A 15,054-nucleotide genomic window follows, 5' to 3' on the forward strand; every position below is an offset into this window, starting at 1 on the left:
CAAGTACATCCCAGTACACCTCTGCAAATCCCACGATACCCCAGCTTATCCCAGTACATCCTAGCATGTCCAAGGACATCCCATCTATGCCCAGTACATTGCAGCGCATCCTAGCATGTCTCAGCTCATCCCAACATGTCCCAGGATGTCCCAGCTGATCCCAGGACTCCCTGGCACATCCCAGTACATCCCAGCCTTTTGAAGACGCTGATTTATCCGTGTTCAACCAAACTGAAATATCCAGGAGGAGGAAATCAGCCCCATTAGTCCTGCAGCACAGATCTAGCAGGAATCCCCCTTCCTGAACACCAAGATTCGCAAATTAGATGATGACAAAACCAGATAATTAATCACCAGTATCTTAATTTATTTATTATTGTGCACTTTATTAACCTATACACTTTGCTGCCTGTACATCTTTAATGGACTTATAGTAGAATTATTCATTTGTTGCTGTGTGTGAAATAGCACCTTCATAACTCACCTGTGGCACTGCAAGATAAAAATTACAGCACCCAGGGGCTGCTTATGATAACGAAATGTGGGAATACAGAACACTGATTGTGGAGCTGAAACCTTCTTATCCTGGGCAGCATCACCCATCAGCCCCACTTGCCTTTTTGGGGAATGGAGACCCTGCAGAGAATGGATGCATCTTGCATTGCTACGGGCCCCTGGAAGCCAGTCTGGGATCTTCATTGGATCAAAAGGATTTGTCTGTAATGGATGAGAGAGGAGTTAGCATGAGGAAAGGGAATTCCTGTGCCATTTCTGCCTGGCCATGGGGTGTGCTCTAAGAGTCCCCTCCTTCCCAAGCCCCCTTCATGCCACCTTGGTCAGGATGGGTGTTTAGAGCCCAGAGGCAAACAAATGGGGAAGAACAGAGGGGAAGCAGACACTGGCATGGTGCAAATAGCATCATGGATGTGATAATAGGAAACATGTTCAGAGTTGTGAGCACCATCCCAACATGCCCCTCACTGGGGCTCCTCATGGGTACCGCAGGACCTCCAGCTGGGGGTGCCCACCCAGTGCTCCTCAGGGCACAGCAGCTGCCAGGACCCGGTGCAGCACCCGCCAGGAAAAGCCATTACTGCCATTAGGCTGCCAATAGTATCGGAGGGATGATGGCCCTAATTGAGAGCGTGCTGAGCGATGACCCCACGCCGACGGCACTATTCCCCAGCGCACAGCTCCCGGCCAAGCCCCACTCATTGGGCTGTGCTTTCAGTAATAAATCCTGACCTATCAATATGTAATAGGCCTCGATCACTGGTGGCTGACATAGAGCTGGCTGCCTTCTATCCGCCTGTAATTAGCAGCAGTCAGATCGGGCTGTGCGACACTGAGCAATATCCCACACTGTAGGGCAGTGATAGCGGGTGGAACGTGCGTTGCCGTTGGCTGGGCATCTCCATTGTGGGCAGGGTGAGAAACCATCCAGTTGGCTGTAATGGGGTGGGAAAGGGCAATACTGCAGGGGCAGACCCACAGGGCTCTGACAGCATCGATGGCAAGGCTGCGGGATACAGGAGAGGAGCTGCCGCCTGCAGAGCTGCCATGCCCCCAAATGAGGCCATAAAGCCATAAAGTTAATGAGGAAGCCGTGTACTTTTTTACAGGATAACCCTTTACAAAGCCAGCTCGGGAGCCAGGCTTTCAGGGTAATACGGTGAGCGCTATAAAATGGATGTTTAATGTAGCTGGGGGCCAAGAAAAACGCTGTATAATTGCAGCGAGCAGCTTGCTAAGTAAAATGATAGCTCTTAAGGATGAAATACGGCGCAGGTCTTCGGAGCGGCACCAGGCTCCAGCCTCATATTGCTTCAATAACAGTTTCTGCATTGCACTTACAAACGCATCTCAGAGGAGATTTGTTACAAACATCTCTGAGCTGGGCAATAGGATGCTGAGGCATTCTGCTGGCGTTATTTGTTCTGAATAAATTCCCTGGTATGTTATGTGCTCCTGCTCCCATCCTGCTCTCTCCCATGCCTTGTGACCAAAGTTACAAGCATCACCATTTCTATAAAGGAAAAGTCAGCTTTAAGCACAAAACCCACTGCAACATTTTAGCAAACAGGAGCTGCAAGGTATATCACATGCAAATGGATGCAGCGCCCAAGCAAGGTTCCTTTGGGAACAACCATGAAGGGATCGTGCAGCAGTGCAGGGATGGGTGTGCAGGGTGGGCATGCTGGCAACCACAGTGCTCCCACTCCACCACGAGGGGCTGCATGTTCAGACATAATGCCTCAGGTGTTCAGAACAGTGCAGTGCGTTAATGAGAGTCAGCTATGATAAAAAGAAAAGTTGGTCTCAGTAACATCGCTCTTCTTTCTATTCTGCAGCTCCACTTGGGTCCAGAGGGATAGGAGAATCTGGAAGACACCCTTAAAAGTTCATGAAGTCTAGAAAATATGTGGTTTGGGGGATTTTTATTCAAAGCCACCACTCTGCCCTGCATCACCAGGCAGGTGGGGTAATGAGCATTTCCATGCCAAAGTTTTCCTAAATAAGAATTACAGAGATTATTTAGAACACCATTTTTTGTTAGAAATAGTTTCTGGTGCTTGAGGTTTTTGCTTCCCTCTCTCCTTCCAGGCCACAAACGCTGCAGAAATACAATTACGCCTTGTGGCCATTACTTGCGTGGCACATGGCATCCTGGTGAGGTCCAGGTGGGCTCTTGTTGGGGTCCTGGCGGAGACCTGGTGGGGTCCTGGTGGAGTCCTTGCGAGGTCCTGATGGGTTCTGGTGGGGCCATGATGTTGTGGGAGCCCCATCATTGTGCTCCTTCCCACTACAGTGCACTTTGTGCATGCTTTCTGTCCAAAAGCTATTAAGGAATGAGTGCTTCCGTGAGCGCGTGTCGTTCTCATTAAATATTTCCAGGTCATCCCGACAAGCCTGTTGGTTTAACCAGAGCGGGGCTGATCACCAGCTCTGCAGCCTCATGTATCCAAAGCTGCCTTCTCTGAAGGGTCTGCAGAACGAGCTGCATTAATTGTTCAGGACCTACAGCACATGCTCCAGTGAAAATAAATTACTTTATTTCTATTACACCGGCGGTGGCTGTGTAACTTAATTTCATTAGCTCGAACCTGTTGAGAGCGTTCAGATTTCCATAGCAGGACGCACTTGAAATGAAAAGATGCTTTCGGTTCTCAATTAACAGAATCGTTCCCTTTCAACTGAAATGAATGTTATTGAAACCAATTAGCATAGACTGGAAAATCTCTCATTAATGAGGGGAGTGTGGGTGAGTAAACAGCAATGAAAAGATGAAATTAGAGAAGAGCCTCTTCTTGTTGGCCTGAATAATTACATGCTTAGTTGCCTAATTGTCTGGTGAAAAGCCTTGCCGTGATAGTAACAGATTGCCATGTTCATTAGGCTGCAAAAGGCCACCTGCTGCTGAGGCTCATTTTCCTGCAGTCTATATACACGTGTCGCTCCCCGGGGACCGATATTTGGACACAACACTAACTGTGAAAAGCAAATGAGCTTGCCAATATGCTGCAATATTGTGTCCTTTATGCCAAGATACAGAAGCTTAATATGTCAAATATAATGAATAAAACCAACAGCGATAACGAAGTTTATGAGGAAAGTGACCTTATAACACGTCCCGGTGTCGGAGTCCAGGGCGCAGACACCGATCTCTCCATACAGATGTTCCTCTCTGGCCCGGACTGCTCCAAATTACACAGCACAAAAGATAAATTACAACTGTTACGGCCTGTGCGATTTCTGAGACAATGGCATAATGAAAGCCTACAATGTCACTGTGAAGATTGGAACCAAATGTTAAATGCTGCCCGCTAAGAAGCGCTCGTGAAAAACAGCATTGTTCGTATTTGCTCCGCTGTGGCAATAAACATCAAAAGGAGGGAGGCCTCTTTGCGCCAGCCCTTCCTCAGATCACTTCGTGCCTCGTAATTGCTATTTTTATGGGTCTTCTAAGCTGGTTTTATTGCACGGGGCTGCTCGCACAGGGATGTATCCCGGTGCAGTGCCAAAGGACGTGGGAGGATCAGAGCGGTACCCAGCACAGCCAGCTTGTGAGGAGCTGCTCTTTCCAAGCTCAAACCTTCCTGCTTTCTGCACAGCATGCTCGGGTGCTGAAAGATACAAAGGGAAAAATAGGCATGAGCGCTCTCTGGTTTTGGAAGCGTTGACCCTGATTCAAAGAGGTTTGGGTGTTAAGGATGGTGCACTGGCAGACCATCCAACTTTGACCTGCATTTGGGACAGACCTGAGGTTTGTAATAGAAATCTCTTACCAGACAGTGGAAGAAAGCCTGGCTTCAGGATGGCAGTGGCGCTGGGAAGCGATGCGGTGCCAGCAGTCTCTGTGCAGCTCTTTGGGGTGAGGGACAGAAGGAGTGGGTGCAACAAAGGAGAAAAATGCAATAAAATTAGGGGGAAAAAAAAGCTGTGGACACAAAGCACTGACTCTGCAGTCCCCACACTCTAAATATTGCAAGCACAGGAGTCCAAGCATACACGTCCTTTCTCGAGCAACATTGCCAGCTGCTTCTCTGGGAAGAGGTACCACGTATGTCTGCATGTGTGTACACTGATATCTCCACTTCAGTGCAAGCAAGCCCGAGCTTTCCTCAATATTGACAAACAAAATGATGCTTTTGTGTTATTCTGAGTAATTTTTTACAACTTCCTTAGATTTTTTTCAGTGAAATATCCAGTACGATACTATCTAGGCTACTTTCCAACGGGGTAAGTACAATTGACTTCACTAATTGCCAAGATCAGTTTTACAACACACGAAGATTTATTGAGTGATTTCTTGTTTTCGTGATGGCCCAACTGATTAATGTTATTCTTATGGCTGAGGAATGGCAAACAGAAACCCCACCAGATGTTCTGCTTGGTATTAAGTAAATCCAATGCAACTTGGACACCAGAAAGGTGTAACTATTCATAATGCCTAGGAAAATCTTATATGACGAAGGAAAAACACTAACAGGGAGGAAGCGTGGCCTTGTGGCAATGCAAATTAGGACTGTCCTGTGATGTTTTGGCAAAAAAAATGCATCGATCAAGCACTTCCCATACAAAGTGCATGGGATTGCATATTTTTAAGCTCGTATTTAGGAAAAAATGGGTCAGAAGGTGTCTTGCATTTCCACTCCCAGTGCTATGCTGTGGTTTGAGGCACCAAACACCCAGGCAAAGGGAAAGGTTTTGGACGGCTTGTTGTCCTTGCAGGTCTGCAGAGAGGCACAGCCACCACACTGCTTGGTTTTGATTCTTGGTGGCTGCATTTGTACATGTTGCACCATTGAATAAAGCTATGTGCCAGCAAGGCAAGTCGCACTGCAAGAAAATTGATATTCCTCTATAATTTACCCACTGTCAATCACCACAAGCAGTGGGTGACATTAAGGCATTTCTTCTGTATCTTTCTCATGTGGCGCCGTTGGAGGCTCTGCCTCTGTATGTGAGATCTTTTGTGAGCAAAAAAAATAAAATGTTGGTGGTGACAAATAAGCAGCAGACAATTAAGAATGACTCAAACTCAATTAAGATGTTCAAAGATGTTCAAAGAGAGAGAAAATCTTCCTAGCTCGGCTGCAGTGCGCTCAGCAATAGCGTCTATCGCACAGGAACCACCTGCGACGCAGCAAAGGATGCTAATTTGATTGCCCCGATTCCTTTTAATGCAAAGAGTGAATTGTTTTCAGACTGCTGATGATTAATGTGGTTATTGATTAGTCGATCGATAGGGCCGCGGTGTCTAATTATTGATAATCCTTCTCTAAATGAAAGATCGAGTGTAAGGAGTGCTTGTTACGGAGCTCAAAATATAAAGTGATTCAGTGCGAAGCCCGGTAATTGAAAGTCAAACTAATCCCATGAATTAAATCATGGCCATCCATAACATTTACCTGATAAATCCTTCTGAAAGCTTCATGGAGCTGCCAGCTGTGGCGAGGGCCCCACCAGGCACTCCCTGTCCTCAGCCCTCTGCTGTTGCCATGTCCCATGCAGAGGTCCCCCACCTCTCCTTGGGGCTTCCCCCATCCCCACCCTCATTTCCCTGGGTCACGGAGGCAGACAATGGCCACTTGCACTTTCAAAACCAGGAGAAGCAATATTTTGTGTCTCAACTTGCCAATGGCACGGGGCTGCCTGTGTGCAATGACGGAGCTGTGCACTGTGTGACTGAAGTGACCAGCCAACACATGGGGAACTTCACTGTGAGAACTGCAAAGATGCTCAGAGGAAGCTGGAATAAAGCCTGGCAGATGAGATCCTATATTCTGGTTGTTGAATCTATTAGACAATTAAAAGCCCAGGCCAGCTGATCACCTGCATTAGGTGGTTAACTCATCACAGCAGCATGCCCCTTGGCTGCAGCTGTTGGTACTTTAACTGGGGTAACTTTCAAGAGGTGTTTCTCACCTGCTGATCCTAAATATATTCCCAGGCTCTCTGGAGGGGGCTAGCTCTGTGGTTCTTACTTGTTCTTGGTGTAGGTATTTTCAGCTGGGAGTTGCTGCCTTGGATTACCTTCATCCTGCACGCAGGGACAGCACGGAGAAGAGTTGGGGACTGCAGGCTCTACAGGTATTTAGCTTCAATACATTGCTAAGTTATATAGCTGAGCTCAAGTGCTTCTCTTATTGCCCATGAGAGCTGTTTTCCTAGCTACTTAATTTATAACACAAGAGCTAAAAGTTTCCCTACTTTTCAAGTAGAAGAAAGGAACTATAAACCTACTATGTTTGCACTTTTTCCTGTTGTTTTATCATTAATGTTGGTGAAGAATGCATACTTGTTACACAAGGGTGTATCTATTGCAATACTGCAATAAAATTACAAACAAACCTCAGCACAAGACCCTCTATTCCCCAGACTCAGGAATGAGGCATTTGCTGCCTGTGTTGGAGCTGTGTGAGCTCCCAGTTGCACCCCAAAGCCCCAGGTTGGTCTCTCTTTGGGTTTTCCCCTCTCAGTGGGAAAGAATTAGAAGACAACAAAGCCAAGGGTTTGTGTTTTAAATGCTACTAATAGTTTGTGTGTTGAAAAACCATTCTGAAAAGCACATTCTTTAGGAATGTGTGCTAAATGCGGCGTAATGGTACTGAAATTATAGTAGTGATTTGGTTCTAAAAATTGCCCCATACATAATAACAGCGTAAATCACACGTAAAAGATTCTTCGCACCAAGTGACACTATTTTACATACATAAAACTCATAATTTCTTCCTATTGAAAAGATTCAGACAGTTGGATGTTATTTATGTGTTTAATTTGCCTGCACCACTAAATAACTCCCTGCACACCACGAGGGGTGGTGGTGGGGCTGCTCCTGTGGTCTCTGAGGCAGAAACATGCTTTAAGAGGACAACCTGACATTGCCTTCAGCAGGAGCTGGCACACCTATGGGGCAGGGGGCTGGGTGCTGCAGGATGGGGGTCCTCACACAGAGCTGTTTTGCAGGCAACAGCACAGCGATTAGTGCACGGAGGTGTTAATGACTGGGGGACTGACACAGCTGCTGATGGGCTGCTCTGCACCGTGAGCATCAGTCTTGCTCCTGGGCTTTGTGTTGCTCCAGCTTTAGGTGGAGCCAAAGCACTTGCAGGGTTGTCCCAAAGCCAGCATCTGGCACGGGATGGGTTTTCCCAGCAGAACTGTGCCTGTTATTCTGAGTCATGATCAGTTCTGTCCTAGCTTCCCTAGGTCTGAGCTCAAACAACTTGATATCAAACACAGCTGCTCCCTTTGGTTTCGAGCAAATTCAGAGCAGGTCCCCAGCACAGCTGGAGAGTTGGTGGCCATGCTGTCTGTGAGTTCAGAGGATGTGCATGCCCATGTCTCTGGTCTTTCCAGAGAGGAATTTGCAAAATCCTTTGTGTCTTGCCTGAGCTGCACCATCCTTGAGCATTGGACTAGATGACCTTAGTGGACTTTTCTGACCTTAATGACTCTATGATTCCTGCGGAGGCACATTCCGGAAGAGATTTTGTTGAGTGCTGCTTTAGTGTGGATTCATCATAGAAAGCAGCTTTTGCGTGAGATTGCCTTGAAGTAAAGGAAATCTACCGTTAAGCGGGATGCCATCCACACAGGGATGCACAGTGAAGTCCTGATGGCTTTGGAAACACATCTTGAAGTACTCGTGCACCGTAACAGCAGCACCTTTATGAGTAGGAAAAAGTTGCACTCTGAAATAATGGCCAGGCTCTGGCATCACAGTGTGTGGAGCAGTGGGGATACTGCCTCTGGAGGTGCTCCAGAACCACGGGGACCTGGCAGTGAGGGATGTGGGCATGGTGGGAGTTGGACTTGCTGACCTTGCTGATCTTTTCCACCTTGAACAATTCTATAACTATTCCAAGCCCTCCAACCCAAAGCTCAACAAAACTCTGCTGGCCCAGCCCTGTGTCCCACTGTGATGCGCTCCCACGGTTCTAATTGCATCAGGGCTCTGCAATTGGATTGGCAGCACGGAGCCCCACACCAGCCTGGTCATGGGCTGCCACCATTTGATCAGTGCATGGGTCCCAGTCCCTCGTGCTGGCATTGTCAGCTGTGACAGGCTGATTTAATCTGCGGAACGCTGAATGCCTCTGACCACTGCGCCGAGTCATTAACCTTGACTCGAGTAATTGAATTCAAGGTTGATTGCCTGTGACCCACCTCGCCGAGGTCCTCAAAATGTACATATTCATTACGGGCTGCAGCGCTAAATGGATTGCACAGTGAAAGCTGTAGCAATCAGCCTGCTTGGTATGCGGAGGGCGAGGAGGGCACTAATTGCATGTTAGAGCTGAGGATTAGATTATGAAAAGAGTGAGAAAATGAAGATAGATCCCTCTGACACTGTCAGATTAAGGGCAGCGGCGTCGAGGAATATGACATTGAAATTTACAGCGCTGCTATGGAAGGCAGATTTGAAAGGGGATGCTGGAATTTTTTTTAATTCCGGTGTATTTAGTCTGTTATGGACTATTTGGTAGCAAAAGCTGATAAACGTAGTTTCTAAAACTCCAAACCTGGCACAATAAGAGAAGGCTGTGTCTGTGGAGTGGGGCTAAAGGCAAAGGGTTGTGGGGATGGGGTGAGCCCTCCGCAGCACAGAGCAATGCTCTGACTTCTCGCCCAGCACCTCGTCCTGTGTGTGCCCAGAGGTGTCCTGGTGGGTGCTGCTGGGACAGCTGGTGGCCCTGTTGGGTCGTTGTCATGAGTACAACTGAACACGATCTCTGAATGAGATGGAATTTAAGTACAAAAATGCTGTGCCCCCAGGGAGCTCAGATTCTCAATGTGCTTTTAATAACTGTTTGTAAAACATTTAGGAAAATCTATGGCAACACGTTCAGGGAGAAGAAATCAAATCATTCTTGCCTTAAGATATTATTCTGGTATCTAAACTTTATGAATCATTCCGTGTGGCCCAACTTCCAGACGTTAATATTGTGGAGCAGAATGGAAGTACACCGCGCCTCAATTTAATCCGTGTAACATTTTTCAATAAAGATGCTAATGGTAGACATTGGCTTACAATCTATCAAGAACTTCATACTTATTTATACGTCCAATCCTATGCAATCTATACAGCTAACCCAGCTTGGTTCAGATGGATGCAAACTCCTGTTAAGATTAATTGCAGTATTCCCCACACTTATATGGGCCAGGAGCAGGGGAGCCCATTTTGTGCTGCAAGACCTCATGAACTGGTCATGTTTGGTGTTGGAAAACGGGGATATGGCACAGAGGTTGGCACTGTCCCCTTGTATGGGCTTTTGCGGCACTGCTGCATGATTTAAAAGAATTTTATGAAGCATTCACATGTAAGAGCAGCACCTGACCTTTGGGGTTACACCATTGCCATGAGACAGTCCTGATCCATCTGTCTCCAAAAACAGCTTTGATTTGTTCCAGTTTCTGACTGAGCAGTGCAATGCAGGGGGATGCGCCCATGGAGTGGCTGCGCTCCTGGAAAGGCCTTGATATGTTCAGTGAAGGAAACTGACTGAGAGAAAACACAGTTGCTGGCGTTTTGTGTACCCTAAAAGTAACCCAAGGCAAACAGTCTCACACGCAACTGCTGAAATTTCATTTACTAAACCTCCAGATAACGAGGCACTGCAGAGGGACTTCTAATTAGATCCTCTTTATTCCTGTCACTGAAATTAATTTATTTGCGTTAGCTCCTACAACTAGTTTGATATTTCCCTGGTTACAAAAGCTGGGGCTGTTTGAGGTGTTGGAATCCTCCTCTCAGATGACTGTAGGAGGGAACCTTGGGGTAGCTCTTGTCCAAAGGCCTTTACCAGTGTGGCTGGAGAAACACGGATGGCTGTGAGCAGATCTGGGATTGAGAGTATGCAACTTTTCATGGGTTTTGTGTGTTTTATGTGAAACATCCCAGAACTGAAAGCCTGAAGCAGCCAGGATGTGTCATGTTCTTTGTGCATGCAGGGACTGTAGAATCATTAAGGCTGGAGAAGACCTCTGAGTTCTCCAGCCTACCCCACCATGCCTGCTGACAGCATCCCTCAGTGCCACATCTCTGCAGATCTGGTAAATCTCCATGGGTGGTGACCCCACCACTTCCCTGTCTCTACACTCAGAAATCCCACCCAGGCTCAGCAAACTGCAGGCACTTGAAATCTTTGGCTGTGTGGGACTCAGCAGGGTGGGACTCAAGCTTTCCTGCATTGCCCTGGAACTGTGGGTTCATGTAGACCCTGGGCTCAGTGTCCTCTTAGGCCCCACTGGGACACCTTATGGACCAGGGTCTGAGTAAGCAATCAAGCAGCAATATTGCTCCACTTCCCCAGTTCCTGCCTCATGCATATTCAAAGAGGGATGAGGCCGTATACATAATTCATTATCCATTACAATTGCATTATACTATTTATGCTATTACTTCGGTAGCTGTTTAAATTAAGGGTTACAAATAGCTCATTTGTTTTCTGCTGCTCTGATGGGGGGGGGGGTTTCAGTACATTGAAGGGCTGCTGCAGCAGGATGGAGGGACAGTTCAGTCCAAGGTGAGGGGCTGCTCAGGAGGAGTCCCCAGCAAGGGATACACGTGGCTTTCCTATGGTGCTTAGAGTCTGCAAGCTTCATGTCCTGCCTAGGAATGAGAAGATGGCTGAGGTTCGGTGAGTTCCCCATGGCTCTTCTGCTGGGGCTTTGCTGGGCATTCACATCTCCATGTCTACCAAACCTGGCTGTGATGGGCCACCAACTCAACTCTAATGGGCCACCAGCACAGTTGGGTTGAACCCAAGGTTGGGTTCAACCATGATTGCCAACCCAACTGATGTAGGTCTTTCAGCCCTCAGTTTTCCAACCCTTGCTTTGAAAGCCGAATTCCACCTTTGATGTCAACTGCAGATTTGCTCAGGAACTCACCATGCTGAATGCACTGGAGGCGTGCCAGTGATGTGGGGTGAAACTTGCCTCTTCAGCCCATCATGAATTTCAGGGGGAGTTGGGAAACCCTCAGCTGGTACATCGCTGTCAACTGGCTACTAAAACCCTGCTCCTGATACAGATATTAGGGCTCTTGGTGCCCTTCCAAACATTATTTTATTAATATGAATAATATATTAACCATTGAACAGTCTGGATTTCATCCAAATCGCTCTGTTGTAAGTGCTTTGCTGAAACTTACCAAGGATGTTTACTTCTCCAAACAGCTGATAATATTTGTGCTGGTTTTGGTTTTGTTCTTGTGCTGGCAAACAGTTGTGAGAGCTCCAAGTGAGGGATCTGAAGGTTTTCAGAATGATTGGAAAGATAATCCATTAAGTGCTGAAGTTCAGAAGGTGACTTCCTATGCTTTAGTAGTTTTAACTAAAACCTCCAGAATGCATTTTTTAAATGTGTTTCCAGCTAACCCCAGTTCCTACCCTCCTCTGTCCACAGCAGGGCTGGAGGAATCATGCTGGGGAGCCACAGCCAGGACTGCCTGAGCTGCTGAGGGAAAGCTGCTTCCAGAGCGGGGCACAGCAGGGACCAAAGGATGCCATTCACTGGCTGCGAACTGGGGATGGATCTGACTTAGGTATGATTTTAGGTCATCTTTGAGAAAATGTATTTTAAGTTACTCAGGCTTGTGAATACTTCTACACAAGTCCATCAGTAGTGAACTCTCCTGTATGACGCAGAGTTGCGTGATTTGGGGAGAGCAGAGCAACAGGAGAGGACTTGGCCAACCATGGCATGGGCTGTGCTGGGAATCCTCTGAGCCAGCAGTGGCTGGGAGACACCAGTCTCCTTCAGTGTTATTATTGAGTCAATCATCTGACTTGAGGAATGCATGCCAGGAGCCCGTGTGATTGCTCAAAAGTTCCCAGGACTCTGCCATTCTAGCTCTTCAGGCTCCCAGGTCTCAGAAAACACATTGAGCTTTCTCCAGTGCCAGCCATCTCAGCGCCAGTGGGGAACTGTAGGAAACCTCTCTGCCTGGGTGATGCCATGCATGGCAGAAATCCACCCTGACCTGAGCATGGTCAGTTGCCAGCAGCTGTGGGAGCTGCATTCCCTGCCCTCTGCTGAGATCAGCCTGCCCACGGTGGCTTCAGACCTCTGATATGGGAATTGCTGAACCCATACAGGGCTGAGCAGATGTCAAAGCTGCCAGCAGATGACTCTCATTTATGAACACTCAGGTTTATCTCGGAGCTTCATTAACAGTTCTGTAAATGCTCTTCTTGCCTAGAAGTCCCTGCAGGAAGCAGCGATTTACCTTTTGACCGAGTTCCCCAGTTTCTGTGCTCACTGCTGGGTTGCACTGTTCCAGCCCATATCCTGGTGCCCTCACCGTGGGGTGAAGGCACAGAGAGAGCTGCCTGCCCAGCCCTCAGCATCCTCTCCCAGACAGCCCATCATCTGCTAATGGGACTTAAAACAGTTGCTGCCTCATCGGCAGAAGCATAATGATCGCTGGGCAGTGGAGAGACCCATTATCCATCATCCATACTTCTCTTCTGTCGGATGATAATGATTTCTTAGTTCAACAGTAGAGCAGAGGGACCTCACTGCTTTGTGCGTGATTGTAGTTTAATATCCTGATCAAGACACGTACAGATTGCAGGCAGGCTGCTGGGGTGCAGCACAAGGCTCAGGGCATCTCTGCTGCCTGCATGCTGGGGCTGTGTGGGATGCAAGGAGAGGCACCTGGGGCTCTATGCAGCTCCCACCCCCCCAGTGCATGGCTGCTGAGATGAGGATTCGCTTTGCAAAGAATCCAAATCAACAGGAGGAAAACAGGAAGCAAAGCTCCTGTGAACGTTTTCGCTTCCTATTTCACTTTTCTCTGCCTGTGATTGTCTGAATGTTGCTGTGTTGGTCTGTGTAGGCAGTTTTGGACACTTTAGGGTTTCAGTGTGTTAAATGATGCGCGGTGCTGGACAAGCTTTGCTTTGTATTTAAGTAATTAATAATATTGGTAGAATCATAAAATCTATTGAATCTGTCTGATTTTATTCCATCAAATATTGTTGGTAACTGAGAAAATGGATCCCACTGAATTTACACTTGGTCTGGAGCTGCTAGGAAGAGCACAAGCTTATGCTTTCCTTCATCTCCTATTGATTGGATGAGAGGCAGTGGCATAAAGTTGCAGCAAGGAAGGTGCGGGTTGGATATTGGGAACAATTTCTCTGAAAGTGATGCACAGGTAGCTCAGGAAGTGGGGGGGGGGGGGGACCATCCCTGGAGGGTTCCAGAACTGTGGGTATGTGGCACTGAGGGATGTGGTCATTGGGCATGGTGGGGTGGGCTGGGGTTGATCCTGGGGACCTTAGAATTCTTTTTCAGCCTTAGTGGTTCTACGATTCTGTGTTTCATCTGGCGTTCATGTCCCAAACCTGCTTCCAACATGGGCAGGCCTCAAGGAGACGGACCCATCCTGTGCACATCCCCAGCTCTAGGAGCTGCTTCCCCTGCTGCTGCATGGAGAGCATCCCTGCAGGCAGCTGGGTCAGCCCAGTGCAGTGCCACCCGCAGCAGCTTCACATCCACTGAGCCACGCTCAAAGAAATGCAAGAGCAGAGCTGCTGCTGACAATGAAATGGGAGAGACAAGTATTTATTCTGTTCGGACCTCCTCGAGAAGCAGATGCACGCCGGCAGAATGCTAAGCAGAGCAGCGGTTCGGGGAGACAAATGTCCAGGCAGCTTTTTCTGTAATATCCATTTGAAAGAAGCTTAGTGCCACAAGGCTTTCATCTCAATATTCCTGAGGCCGGATTTGAAAGTGCTTAAGGTTAAATATTACTCACTCTTGGAAAGAACATCTCCATCTGTCTCATAAGAGGGGAAAAAAAAAAAAAGCTTTCAGTCTTGGAGGTACTCAGGGAAACTTACCCATAAACACAGTCATTAGAGATTTCTGAGGGAAAAAATCCTATAGGCTCTGCCTGAGAAGTAATTAGCCTTTCAAATTCAGCAATGTTTAATCCCACAAAGCCTTATATACAAAATATAATCCTGTTTTTCTTCAGAGCTGAGCCGGTGAGGGAGCATGACCCTGCTGGACCAGGCTGTGCACAGCTGGGTCCCATTGGCCACATCTGGGTGTCCCGAGGTGTGGGGTGAGGAGGAGGCTTCCAGCAAGTCCAGCTCACCCCGAGGACCTCGAAAGATGCTCTGGGCCTTGGGGTGATGACCCTGTGAGGATGCAGCTGGCAGGAGGCACTGCGGCACATCCCTGGGTTGCTGAGAGATGCTTCAGCTGCTAAATGCCCAAATCACTTTGGAAAACTGGATTTAAGCAGCCGGTTTTGAACACTTGTGGTAACAGAGAAATCTGAAATAACATTGTGTGATTTGGGGTGAAGTGCCCTGAGGCCTGGTGATAATAATTGTAGCACTCTTTAAAAAGAAAAATGACTTTTTTTTTTTTCCGGGCAGTCAAAGCAGCTGACAACATCCCAGGGGACCTCCTGCCGCTTTCGAGAGGAGAAATTGCAGCTTTTCAGAGGCTGAGAAATGACGCCTCTTTGCAACTCACTCTGCTCCTGTGGATCTCAGCTCCAGCACAGCAACACCGTGCTGAGGC

The 15,054-nt window shown here is 47.7% G+C and overlaps 1 long non-coding RNA gene across 1 annotated transcript; it reads left to right on the plus strand.

The window, feature by feature from the left end:
* The first annotated feature begins 6,499 nt into the window (after positions 1 to 6,499).
* On the plus strand, positions 6,500 to 12,730 carry LOC122185455. The gene is made up of 3 exons (XR_006180864.1): positions 6,500 to 6,594; positions 11,917 to 12,055; positions 12,713 to 12,730. It is a non-coding gene; the product is annotated as an uncharacterized LOC122185455 (long non-coding RNA).
* Positions 12,731 to 15,054: the final 2,324 nt, after the last annotated feature.

The sequence above is a fragment of the Lagopus leucura genome, unplaced genomic scaffold (genome assembly GCF_019238085.1).
Source record: "Lagopus leucura isolate 7727_CA_CO unplaced genomic scaffold, USGS_WTPT01 Super-Scaffold_100029, whole genome shotgun sequence".
Classification (NCBI taxonomy): Eukaryota; Metazoa; Chordata; class Aves; order Galliformes; family Phasianidae; genus Lagopus; species Lagopus leucura.